General features: G+C 41.4%; 1 protein-coding gene across 1 annotated transcript in view; it reads right to left on the bottom strand.

The window, feature by feature from the left end:
- The window catches only part of LOC143412342 (uncharacterized), a 34,097-nt gene extending 22,231 nt beyond the window's left edge, over nt 1–11,866 (bottom strand). Inside the window, exons 1-2 of the transcript XR_013095514.1 lie at nt 11,601–11,866; nt 2,475–2,572 (exon numbers count right to left, since the gene is read on the bottom strand). The gene's annotated coding sequence lies outside the window, so the exon portion shown is untranslated. The remainder of the gene's footprint in view (nt 1–2,474; nt 2,573–11,600) is intronic.
- Between the last annotated feature and the right edge of the window lie 1,585 nt (nt 11,867–13,451).

The following is a 13,451-nucleotide window of genomic DNA, read 5'->3' as shown; positions in this document are numbered from 1 at the left end:
TTTCATTAATGTTTTTGGAAAAAAAAAATCATTTTAAAATGTAAATATTTTAATAAAACTGAAGGAATAAGGGGGGGAAACCCATATAAAGAAGTCATTCACACGATGGACCACATTACATCAGAAATAACAAATGATCCACAACTGAAACTATCCTCTGTAGAAAATATGAGTATAACCTCTGAACACTGTCAGGTTTACCATTATTTTATTCAGTTACAGCATCTTTTTGACCTTTGTCAGGCACAGAGAAACTTTGTAATGGTAAAAAATAATGATAAATGTGCATAGGTTATACTCTTATTCTGAAAAAGGTTTTATTTCCCTCTATGCACCTGTAGATGATTCAGGTGTGGAGAGTTTTCATATATTTGAAATTTAGATTTATCCTCTACAACAGTGGTTCTCAAACTTTTCACAATGAGTACCACCTCATAAACTGTCTCTTGAAGTACCACCCTTATGACTGACATTAAAGTACAGTAGTACACCACATATAGTTTACACAGACAATTTTATTTCTTATATGAATGTTATTTATTTTAACTGTCATAAATAGGATGTGATAATAATAGCAACTGTACTGCATTAAAACATTCGCAGCAGGTGGGATATACAGTCTTTAAGAGATGACATTTGCATTTGTCCCTAACCTTCGGGAACCCTCACGTTAACTTTTATCAAGTGGAAAAAAGTTAGCGTTCATCCTCCAGCTTCACTGTTTATATTATGCAAACCATAGCTGTATAGCTAGCCACCACACAGCACTTTATTATATACCAGCTAGCCCAACTTCAGTAACCACACAAACACCACTGCTGTTTAGTCTTCTGTCTTCATTTATGTCAGAAGTGATAGCAGAGGTGTAGGTTTTACCTTTTGCTGTGGCGGGTAAGCTGCTGGATTTTTGACTTCACGACCCTCCTTCGTGGTTCATGCACGTCAAAAATCAGTTTGCTCTTCATGGCGTTTCAGCCCACAACACAAAATACCATCATGTGGGCCTTGCATGGGATCCCCCCACCCAAGGGAAATACACCGTTCTCAAGGCGCTGCTGCTCGGCACTACTCCCTCTCTGACGCAGAGTGGGCCGAGAAACCCCTCTCTCTCTCTGGCCTGGGTGATGGTACCGCTCTCAAGCTCATGGAGAGCACGCTGTTCTTGCTAGTAACGGATGACGGCGGATTCCTCTTCACGCACGTCTTCCTCCGACAGTTGCCGGCACCAGTGCGAGCTGGCCCCCACTGATTCTCCCGGGGGCCTCCAACTCATCGATTGTGGGTGGGATTGCGGCACCATGGAAAAGGCTGTGTTTTTACCATCAGCGTGACAGGGCCGTGCCACCTTTGCTGTTTTAAGGCCCAGGGAAACGAGCCCACCAGCGCTCTGTAGCGGCTGCAACCGCTGGCGATAAGGAAAGGCTGCTCTTCATAGAGGGCTCACGCTGGGGGAGACGTTTTCTGGTTGACTCTGGCTCCCAGAAAAGCCTTGAGAACTCTCGCGCCATCTTTTCATACCTCTACAATGGTATGTTATTTAATCTTAAAAAAAATGGAGATTTCCCACATACCACCAGAGAGAACCCAAGTACCACTAGTGGTATGCATACCACAGTTTGAGAAAGACTGGTCTAAGGAGCTTGGAAAGAAAAGCATCTGGACTTCTTTCAGTTGCTTGAAGACATTTCACCTCTCCTCCGAGAAGCTTCTTCAGTTCTAAGGTCAAATGGTGGAGAGTCCCAGAGTTAAGTCCTAGGGAAGTGTCCACCAAGAGGGACATGGATGGACCCCCTGTTGATCCTCTACCTAATCAAACAAGCCAGGGTGTAAAAACGGGTGTAGGTAACAATCAGCCAAGGTTTTGGGTGAACCCGCTGTGAAACCTAGCCCCACCCTATCATGTGATTTCCTGAGGTCAAATGGCCCAGGATGTGAGTGGGTGTTAAGGCTTCTGGGAAAAGATCTCAAAACTGGATTATAGATGGCAGACGGTTGGTGTCGTAAACCACCACCTCCGTTCAAAGATGGTTGTTCACAGTGGACATAGATGGCTTCTTCCCCTCATCTTTCAAACCATCTGTCTTCTCTGTATAAAATGTGAACATTATTGCTTGCCTTCAACAACTTGAAAAGGACAAAATCATTGACCACCCTACATATCATCATCTATACCCAGGGGATGCTATACCTTGTATTTACGGACTTCCAAATATCTACAAAGAAGGGGTCCCACTCAGGCTCATTGTTAGCAGCTTAAACTGATATCTCTGTAACCCTTTCAGACTGGGTTATGAGACACTTGAGATTACTTCAATCTGTCAGAAAGATTTATTTTAAGTGATTTCTTCATTCAGGAGGTCTGAGATTAGGCCTGAGTGTGGCTAGAGAAATTGAACTCAACTTTCCAACAAATGTGGTTAATCATAGTTTATTCATGATTAAACAACTTTTTCACACAGGTTTGGATGGCTTACCTGGCTCCTGGGTAAAAGTTTCCATGGTCCAAAAGAAGAGCATGCCCCTGAGATTTGGGATGATGGAGTTTCTAACAGGAAGAACAGCCTGACAACATCTGGAAAAACACAAAGAAAACCAATGATTTTAGATCAGGATTACTAACACCTGATGAAGCTGACCGTTTCTGTCTCACCTAATACAGTCAGGTTCTGAGCATCACGTAACCCACAAAGCAACAAAGCTATGATTCATTGATCTGAGTGATGCAAAGCTTTTCTTTCTTTTTTTTTTTGTTATTCATTCTGGGAACAGAAACCTTTGTCCAGAAGGAAGAGGGAAGGAGGAACAAACTGCAAAAGTATGTTGAGTCATCAAGAAACATTGAAGCAGTTAACTGCTGTATGTGTCTGCTGTAATGTGGTGATGGTTCAGCACTGATAAACCAATCAGCTGTTAGATCGCTTCATTTCCTGACAAATATCCAAGACACCAAGGAAAATCATAGAAGAGATTCAACATAAGCTCGATAATATGAAACCAACATGATGTTATCAATGTGGAAACGAGAAAGATGTCTCAAACATGAAAGGCACTGGTTCCCTTTGAAGCACACAACTTTGGCTTTGAATCAAAAACTGTTGCCACATATTTAAACTCTGAGCACATTCTGACTTAAATGGATATGACCTGATGAGTACATGTTCTAAACTCAATGCTCATTTCTTTTGTATTAGATATGTTTTAGCCGGTCCTGTCTGGCTCTGCAATCTGAATTATGATCTGAATGCACCGTTGTGCCAAACAGATTTGCTTTTCCAAGACAAGCTCTAGAAAGTCTGTACAGACTCCTCTTGTTTGTGTGGTTTTTAATATAATGTATTAATTTCTATTATTACTCACAGTATATATGTAATATAACAATGTCAAAGCTGACAGACAGAAAAGAGAAACAAAGACAATAGAGAATATAAAAAAGGATAGACCACAAACAGAAAAGCACAACTGCACCTGTAACTCAAATTATTTTTAATTTTCAAATCTGCAGCACAGTTACAGTTAGGGCTGCCACAAACGATTATTTTGATAGTCGACTAGTCACCGATTATTTTTGCGATTAGTCGACTAATCAGATCATGCATCCATTGGACGTAAAACGTACAGCTTATTGCACCAGAACGCATCTGACTCAAGAATTTGTGGACTGGTGCCAGCTGAACTACCTCCAGATCAACGCCAGTAAAACCAAGGAGCTGGTGGTAGACTTCCGCAGGCACAAGCATTCTCCACTGCAACCACTGAACATCCAAGGTATGGACATTGAGGCTGTGGACAGCTACAGGTACCTTGGTGTTCATCTGAACAACAGACTGGACTGGACTCATAACTCAGACGCCCTCTACAGGAAAGGTCAGAGCAGGCTGTACCTGCTGCGGAGACTCAGGTCGTTTGGAGTGGAGGGCCCACTCCTGAAGAAATTCTATGACTCTGTGGTGGCTTCTGCTATCTTTTATGGTGTGGTCTGCTGGGGTGGCAACATCTCTGCCGGGGACAGGAAGAGACTGAACAGGCTGAACCAAAGGGCCAGCTCTGTTCTAGGATGCCCTCTGGACCCAGTGGAGGTGATGAGTGACAGGAGAATGGCGGCTAAGCTGTCATCCCTGTTGGACAACATCTCCCACCCCATGCAGCAATCTGTGACAGCACTGAGCAGCTCCTTCCGTGGGAGACTGCGGCACCCACGGTGTGGGACGGAGAGATTTCGCAGGTCTTTCCTCCCCACTGCTGTCAGACTCCACAATAAAGACTTTAACTGATCAAACACACACATCCACACATGTGCAATAACACTAAGTGCAATAATCTTTTCTGGCATCGTTGTATTTTTACTCAGTCATATATAGCATTTGTATTCTATTTTTATCTTATTGTATATTTTATTCTATTTTATTCTACTGTATATAGTATTTTATTTTATTCTATTCTATTCTGTACAGTTGTGTACTGTATTTATTCTAACCGAGTTAACGATAAAAACGATAACAAAATAACGCTGAAAACCGATAAAAACCCTGAAAACCATACATTTCACACCTGAGCCTCAACTCTCGCGGCCCGGTACCAAACGACTCACGGACCGGTACCGGTCCGAGGCCCGGGGGTTGGGGACCGCTGATCTAAGTGACCTATATATGTTTAACCTGAGTAGCGAAAGACGGCGGTGGGTTTGAAAACGATTTACCGGGAGTCCGGTGTTCTCACGGGCTCTAGTGAGCTTTGCCCCCCGGCTAGCTATCGAGCTAGTGGGTAACAGACGTCTCCAAAAACGTCGGAGCGCTTTTGAAAATATGTGGTGTCTTGATAAACTGAGCAGATATTTGAGGTTTACACAGTTACATTCTCGCCTAAAAATATGTTAAACGTTTATTTTGTGACCCAGAAAGAATAATAAGAGTAATATTAAAACTAACTAGCTGCCGCCATTGTTGGAAACTGAGCTGGGCTGTGCTATGAATTCTGTACAGAGCTACTTCTTCTTCTTCGGGGTTTAATGGCAGCTGGCATCCTTGTACATGCAGTGCTACCATCTTCTGTTTCAGTCTGTTATCACACTCGTAAATACTACTACTTATTCCTGCGTCTTTTGTGATCTTACAAAGCTTCAAACGACGCATCGACTATTAAATCAGTCGTCGACGGTTTTGATAGTCGATGTAATCGTGACTAGTCGACTAATCGTGGCAGCCCTAGTTACAGTCCAAACAAAAATCAGGTTCAATGAGGTCACTGAAGACACGCTCTGTTCCTTTGTAAGCAAACTGGAATGACTCAGGCACTACTCTGTGTCTGGTGATGATAGTAATGATGAAGGAAAACAAACTCCTCCTTAGGACATCAGCCTGTATATTGTGTGTGTGCACTTATGAAAAGAGAAGCGATACATGGAGATAAAATGAATGAGAGGCTTAAACAAGTCAGTGATAAAACCAAACATCTATCAGCATAAATTAAGACTCTAGAAGAACACAAAACAACAGAAGCTGCTATAAAGACTTGAAAGAAAATACAATCACTGCTGCTCTGGCTGGGTCAGAAGCAGAAACGAAAGTTTTAGTAGAGCTGTGTACAGAACGCTCATGTAGACGTCAGCAGATATCAGTGGTGCTGATAAAGGGGATTTTGAACCATGAGAAAATGCTGTCCTTAAACTATTACAGCGGTGATGCTAAAGTAAAACACTTGCGTGACAAGTTTTTTGTTGATGACTATAGGATTGCAGAAGCTTCATAAAATGTTGGACTATCAAATAATTAAACCAGAAGATGGTGACGTGTTACAGTCTTTTGCATTGTTCCTCACAGGATGTTTAAATGCGATGTTTGGTATTAGCTTTATGGATGACTTGGATAATGGCACAACTATAAAGGCACTTGTTAACAAGCTCCACTGTGAGCTTCAAGAAATATGGAGAAAGGCTGCAAGTGGTCTGCAGAAGAAATCAAAGATATGCATGTAGACAAGTTTGACAACAAGCAAGCTAGGCATGTGCTTCACCCAGCACGAGAGACTGAACGCAGCAGAAATTATGATCAAGAGGTGCAGAAACCCTTAAACCAGCACAAGTATTTACTTCATGGCTTTCCTTTCCAAATCTGAGTTTGGAAATGATAAAGAAGTCACAACAAAAACACCAGCAGCTTTTGTGGATTCTTACAACAGGGCTTAGTTAATTGTAGAAGTGAACAACACAGCCTTTTAGTCTGTAAAAGATTCCAAAATAATCCACATAAAGAAAAGACTGACTGTTTGAGAAGCAAAGGTCAGAGTTCCTCATGTTTGAAGTGTTTGGTCACATGAGCAGCAGCTGCAAAGATTAATGTCAGCTGTGTTTTCAACTGCTTCCGATGCTACAGCACATGAACACTAAAGAAAACAGTTTCAAATGTTTTTAAAAAACTCAGCTTAAACTTCTGGTCTCACTGTTCTTCCTGTTGTTCCACGTCAGTTAATGTGGAAAAGGGAACCAAAGTGGTAACAACTGTTGTGGAGGTTTTCCATTTAATAAAGCCTGCAGACAAGCGGTGAGCGAGAACCCACTGAACTGTGCAAATCTATGTTACACAGAAATATAAAAGAAACAAACTAGAAACTTAAAAAAGACAATAAAAGCACAGATATAAGAGACATAAAACGTCCAAACTAGGGCTGGGACAACGCGTCGACGTAATTGATTACGTCGACGCGTAAAATACGTTGACGTAAAACAATTTGCGTCGATGCGTCGTCACTTTCAAAAAAATATATGGCGGCAGCGAGTAGCGGTAACATGAGTGAGGTAGTCGCAGTCGACTTAAACCACTGCACCCGAACACGCAGTTCTACAGTATGGGGATATTTTAACCGAAAAGGAAGTGATTCAGTCGTTTGCCGGCTTTGTAAGGTGGAAATGGCCTATCATAAAAGCACGACGGCTATGCACCAGCACCTCAAACGACGACATCCAGGAGCAGCTTCTGAAAAGGACAAACCACCGTAAGTTTTCAACTTTTTTACTAACGCTGGTTTTTACCCGTTAATTCATCCGACCCCCCCCCCCCCCCCTCTCCTAGACATACACTCACTCATAGACAGAGATAAACACCCAACCTCCATAAATACAAAACTAATTTAAGCTGCTTAGCAGTAACATATAGCAGCTGCTGTTTAGTTGTTTTTTTAATTTGTGGCCCATGCTGGCAAAATGAGTCGGAATGCGCGCAGGCTGATTATCAGAATCGGCGAAAGATGAAAATGTGAGACATAGAATTGGCCGCAGGAGAAATGTTAACAAGGATAATGCACCACCTGCTAAACGTAGCCGTCGTGGACAATGTTACAACATTGTTAAAGTGCTTGCAAAAGCAAAATGACAACGAACTCTTGATTTGTCAAGTTTAATGTCTTTCATCCTATTTGAATGCTGTTTTTATACATAATGCTTCTTCAGCTTGATCTTATAGGTCAAAGTTATGCCATCTAATGGCTAGAAAGCAGTGCACCAGTAAATGTGCCATCAGCTATGGCTGTTTAAACGCTATTTTTTGCAGTTATTTTTTGCAGCCATATCATATGTTCAACATTGGTGATTATCATTAATCTCTTACTGTTATGCTATGAAAGCACATGGCATAACAGTAAGGCACATACATGGTTTATATTTATTTATTATAACAACCAGATCCTTATCTAATTATTTTGATATTATGCTTTCCATATAATTATTTTGTAATTATTCGAATTCATCTGTGTGCTGTGTGTGATTTATGATTTCAGGAACAAACAGAAAAGTCTGGAGGACTACTGTCAGAGAAGAAGTACACCATGCACCCCCCAGGAGGCGGCTGTACTTACCGAGAGCGTCTTAACTATGATTTTAAAAGACATGAGACCACTTGCTGTGGTTGAGGGTGAGGGATTCAAAGAAATGCTGACCACTTTCCAACCGGAATACACTCTGCCGTCTAGGCGTCATTTTACAAGCATGATGGAGAGAAAGTATGAAACTTCGGTTGAGAAACTAAGGAATGAACTAAAAAAGGCCACATCCAAAATCTCCCTTACCACTGATGCTTGGACAAGTCTGGTCACAGAGTCCTACTTAGGGGTAACTTGTCATTTCATTAATGACAATTGGGATCTTCTCTCCTTCAATTTAGCAACACTGCCAGTTGAAGAGCGCCACACTGCAGAAAACCTTGCCTCCTGGGTGGAGAAGGTGGCAGAGAAATTCCACATTTCCTTGCATAATGTCCTTGCCGTTGTGCATGATAATGCAAGTAACATAGTTGCAGCTCTCCACATCCTGAAAGAGAAGTTTGGAGTGGTGTCCTATCGGTGTGCCGGGCATACACTGCAACTGGTTGTAAACCATGCACTGAAAGACCCCAAGATTGATAAGGCACTATCAGCTGCACAGGGCCTTGGTAAAGCACATCAGGAAAAGTGAGCCAGCTTGCACCAAACTTAAGCAGAAGCAAAAGCAGATGGGTACAGCTGAGCATAAACTAATCCAGGATGTCGCTGTCAGATGGAACAGTTCATACTACATGATTGAACGTCTGTTGGAACAGAGATGGCCAGTGGTTGCGACGCTTTCAGATCCAAAAGTCACACAGCGTGGGAAACAGTACCTAGATCTGAAAAGTGATCAGTGGATTCTTCTGGATGAATTGAAGGAGGTGCTCAAGCCTTATGAGCAAGCCACTAATGTTCTTAGTGGACAGTCTTATGTCACAGTCTCTGTTCTTCCCCCCCTGCTGAAAGGTCTCCTGAAATCCACCAAAAACAAATCATTTGATTCTGCTGCAGTGAACTCTTTCCAGAACTGTGCAGAAGAGGAAATCTTGTATAGGTGGCAGCCAGAGGTATCTGCATTTCAAGCAGATGGAAAAAATGTGTCACTCATTGCTGCTGCCCTTGATCCACGTTTTCGTAAACTGAAATTCCTTTCTCCAGAAGATGTTCTGAAACTGCAAGTAACAGTACAGAGGGAGGCACTTGATCTCAAAAGGGAGCAGAGATAACAGTTACAGCAGGAACATGTGGGACAGGAAGCCTCAGCAAGTCCCCCAACAAAGAAGAGGTCTGTGTTGGACACTTTGTTGGGTACAGATTCTGAGGAGGAAGATTGTAATGAAAACACTGACCAGGGTGGGGATGGAGAAAATGAGGCGGTGAGGAAAGAAGCACTGCTGTATTTTGGGGAAGCCCCTATTCCAAGGGATAATGACCCCCTTACATGGTGGAAGAATAATGCAACAAGATTCCCCACACTGGCTAATTTAGCCAAATCATATTTGGCTGTACCTGCCACATCAACACCATCTGAAAGGCTTTTTTCAGTTGCTGGAAACATTGTCACCAAAAAAAGGGCAAGCCTGACTGCTGAGCATGTAGAAATGCTAACATTTCTCCACTCCAATGCATAACTACTTCATGTGATGAACATGATTGAACACACACACACACACACACACACACACACACACACACACACACACACACACACACACACACACACACACACACACACACAAATAGGAGAGAAGGCAGCAAAATGGATATTTTGTTAACAAAGAGCACTTTTTTTGCAGAGAGCAAAGTGAATGTTACGTTGTATTTGTTCAAAGATGCCATTGCTGCTGTTTATATTTTATTAATTTTTTGCTATGATTTCCTTTGTTCATATTTGTTCTGCACAACATTAAATTTTTTGTTAAAAACAGAAGATTGTACTACAATGTTATTGTGGATTTTGTTTTGTGAATGAAGAGCACTTTTTGGGAGAAAGCAAAGTGAATGTTACATTTTGTTTGTTTAAAGACACCATTGTTGCTATTTATTTGAAATGTTTTGTTAACTTTTCCTTAATTTTATATGTTTGCACATTTCATTTCTTGTTAAATGCTATTGATTGTATGACCTCTACAACTTTATTTTGCAATTTTTTTTATTAAAAGGTCTTCAAATGAAGAAATTTGTGTTTTTCATTGATATACATAAATTAGTAAATGTGAAATTGCTATACAAGTCAAAAAATATGGAAATAATCGATAATCGAATCAAATCGAAATCGAATCGGATTGAAAAATTAATCATTAGATTAATCGATGCATCGAAAAATTTATCGCTAGATTCATCGATTAGGAAAATAATCGTTTTGCCCAGCCCTAGTCCAAACTAGGATGCCATGCTCTGACTGCAGATGTTGTGCCAAAAACTGATGTTCTGGTAAAAAACAATTTCTGGTATTTGCTAAAAACTGACTGCCACATTTTAACCGTTGTAAAGGACATGTTGGCCCATAATCTGTGAAACATATGTCAAACATCTTTAGTCCTAAACAACATTCCTGTCACAGGGTAGAAGCTTCAGTCATGTTTTAGCAAAGTGACTTTTATATATGCTTTATTTAACCAGCTAAAGTCTCTTTGACATTAAATATTTCTTCTTTAAGAGAGATCAGGCCAAGAGGGCAACAGACAAGCCAACAAATATAAGTTCTATGAAGATCATTTAGGTGGACAACAAAGAGTGGACTGACTGTAATGCAGGTGCACTAACACAGAGTCATACAGATACTTGGAGCCAGGTCATTTCTTTCTTTAATATATAACCCCGTCATAAATCCTGTTGACCACAGCCTATTTAACAACACACACACAGAAATCATGTTTTAGCACAACACTGTGTGCACATGGACCCCCAGATATCAGGTGTAACAGTCCGATCTAAGCTGGGAGGAGACATAACACCAGCTCTCAGCTCACAGCTCACATTTTACTTCAACTCTGAGCAGACTTATTAATCTCTGTTTAGACCTGACACTTACAGACAGGTCTGACTAGTTGTGCAGGTCACACTGTCTACAGGTTTATACAGGCTCTGTTATCACAGCAAGATGAGTCCAAAGTTCAAAGTCAAACAGTTGAGTGTACGAGTTAAACTGTAACATGAATCCATCGATCATTGATCCCAGAATATGCCTATAATAATTTGAATGCACTGATTCATATAGAGTGTATAACCACAGAGCAGAGACCACACACAGCAGCTTGTATAAGGAATCACTGACACTACTGTAGTAATAAGTAGACACAGTATCATTACAGCTGCACCACCCACACAGCTACACTCGATGTTGTTCACACGCAACATCCCTCTTGCCTGTTATTTATTCCTGCTGTTCTACTATTTTATATTTTACTGTGGATCATCCACGTCTAATAACAAGACCAAACACAGGGCTAATTCTACCGTCTGTCTCTAGGACAATGTAACAAAGCTCAGTAACTGAGACTGTAGCGTAAACCAGCGATTCCACAGAATAACAGAAACAAGCTGTAATATATATTTATCATGGTACGTGTCAAGCACTATGACAGTTACTGAGACTGCTGCTCTGACTCTTTGAACACTAACATGAACAAAAACAACGGCCGCCATGTTTATCTGTGAAGGAAAAAGTGACGCAGCTGTGAATGAAGCTCATTCTACTGCTGTGTGAACTAAATCACCGCTGTGGATCTGAGAGGAGACCTTCACAGCCTTCTTCACACTCTGAACATCATCTTCACATAGCATTTACACTCAATCAGGACACTTACCGTCTCCGCCAACTCTTACATGGATCCTCGGACTTAGGACGTTAGGATCAAGATCACGTGACACACACAGAGCACGTCGTCCTCACGAATTAGAGACATACACGAATCAGTATCATTATTTTTATTTAAACTCGCGGCTCTGCATTTAACTCTCTACTACGTCTACACTAATCCAGATAAATTTGAAACCAGCATTTTCGTCTAAAAACGCTCCCCGTCTACACTATCAGGTTCAATCGTTTTCTTCCACAACGACAACGCTTACGTCCCCGTACTGCGCATGCGTGAAACGTAAGACGATCCAACCTGCCGTTTCCCCCAGCCCCTCCCCCCTAAAACCTTTATTTAAACATCAGTACAATACAAAGTAAAATTAAACAGTTCTAACTTCAAGGTATTGTACTTACAGAAATTGTAAACCATAAACAAACAAACAAACAAACATCAGAACCTACCTACATTATACATATGCTAGGGGGAGAAGTTTAAATGATTAAGCCAAAGTGTAAAGTGATTGAAGGATCTTCATTTTGTCAAATACAACCATAGTTTTTAAATTTTTGGGGTTAGTAGTGTTCTTTATTGAATTAAGATATTGCAAAAGCTCATAGGCGTATACATAAAAAGAGGAATTTCTTCCTAAACATTTGGATTTGTGAATATGAAATTTAGCCATTAAGATTAACAAGTTAATCATATCTGTTATCAATGTTGAACTGTCTTTGGTTTTTGTGGAGACCAAATAATACATATTTCCATAACAGTGCAAATCCTTTAAATATATTTTCTGAGATAAAGACATATAATCTCTGCCAGAAGTCTTGTACAAGGTGACAAAACCAAAAAAAGATGTATAGTCGATTCCAACGCTGCTGAGGCATTTGGGAAGTCCGAGCCACTTCTTAACCTAGGAGCTCACTAGCCTCTCTAGTCGATTGGCATGATTGAGTGAGACCTTGTACATTGTCAACAGCCACAGTAGTCTGGGTAATAACCCAAACTGGAAACACCAGAGCTTCAGTTTCCCTGGGAGTGCAGTGTTGTTAATCTGCTTGAGGTCATCAGCCAAGTTCTGCCTTAGCTGTTCTAGTTGCCACATATCATTGAGGTCTGCATTATACCACCGTCCCAGGCTCTTTATGGGCTTCTCTAAGACTGTTGGAATTGGTTCTCCACTGATATAGAATTGCTCGGCTGTCAGTTTTCCTTTTATGATGGAGGTGCTGCGAGATTTACTTGGCTTAAACTCCATTCTTGCCCATTCTATGTTTTCCTGGAGCTTCTGTAGCAATCACCTAGTACATGGTTTTGTTGTTGTAATGTTGGTCATGTCATCCATGTAGGCCCTAATGGGAGGAAGACAAAGGCCACTCTTGTGTCTCTCATCTTCCACTACCCACCGGGATGCCCGCATGACCGACTCCATTGCCATGATAAATGCCTGAGGGGAAATTGTGCAGCCTGCCATAACTCCAATTTCCAGGTGCTGCCAGGCTGTGGTGGTGTTTTCAGCTGTCACACAAAACTGTAAATCCTGAAAGTAAGTCGTGACCAGTCCTGTGATGTGGTTTGGTACGCTGAAATAGTTGAAGGCCATCCACAAGATCTTGTGCGGAACTGACCCAAAGGCGTTGGCAAGGTCTAAAAAGACCACCACGTTACAATGCCGAACAGTGGATTTTGCCTGTAGCACAGATGTGGCTGGGGTCCACTTCTTCCCCGTTGCTAGGGTGGGAGCAGTGCCTCTCACTATGGGGTCCCGGGAGTCCGTGAGTGACATCTCAAGCCTCACTTTTGCACATTTAAACTCCTCAACCAGGCTAGGGATAGGCAATGACAGTATCCATTTTT

Source organism: Maylandia zebra, linkage group LG23, assembly GCF_041146795.1.
Source record: "Maylandia zebra isolate NMK-2024a linkage group LG23, Mzebra_GT3a, whole genome shotgun sequence".
Taxonomy (NCBI): Eukaryota; Metazoa; Chordata; class Actinopteri; order Cichliformes; family Cichlidae; genus Maylandia; species Maylandia zebra.
The sequence above is the reverse complement of the archived record's forward strand: the minus strand, read 5'-3'. Positions and strand labels throughout refer to the sequence as shown.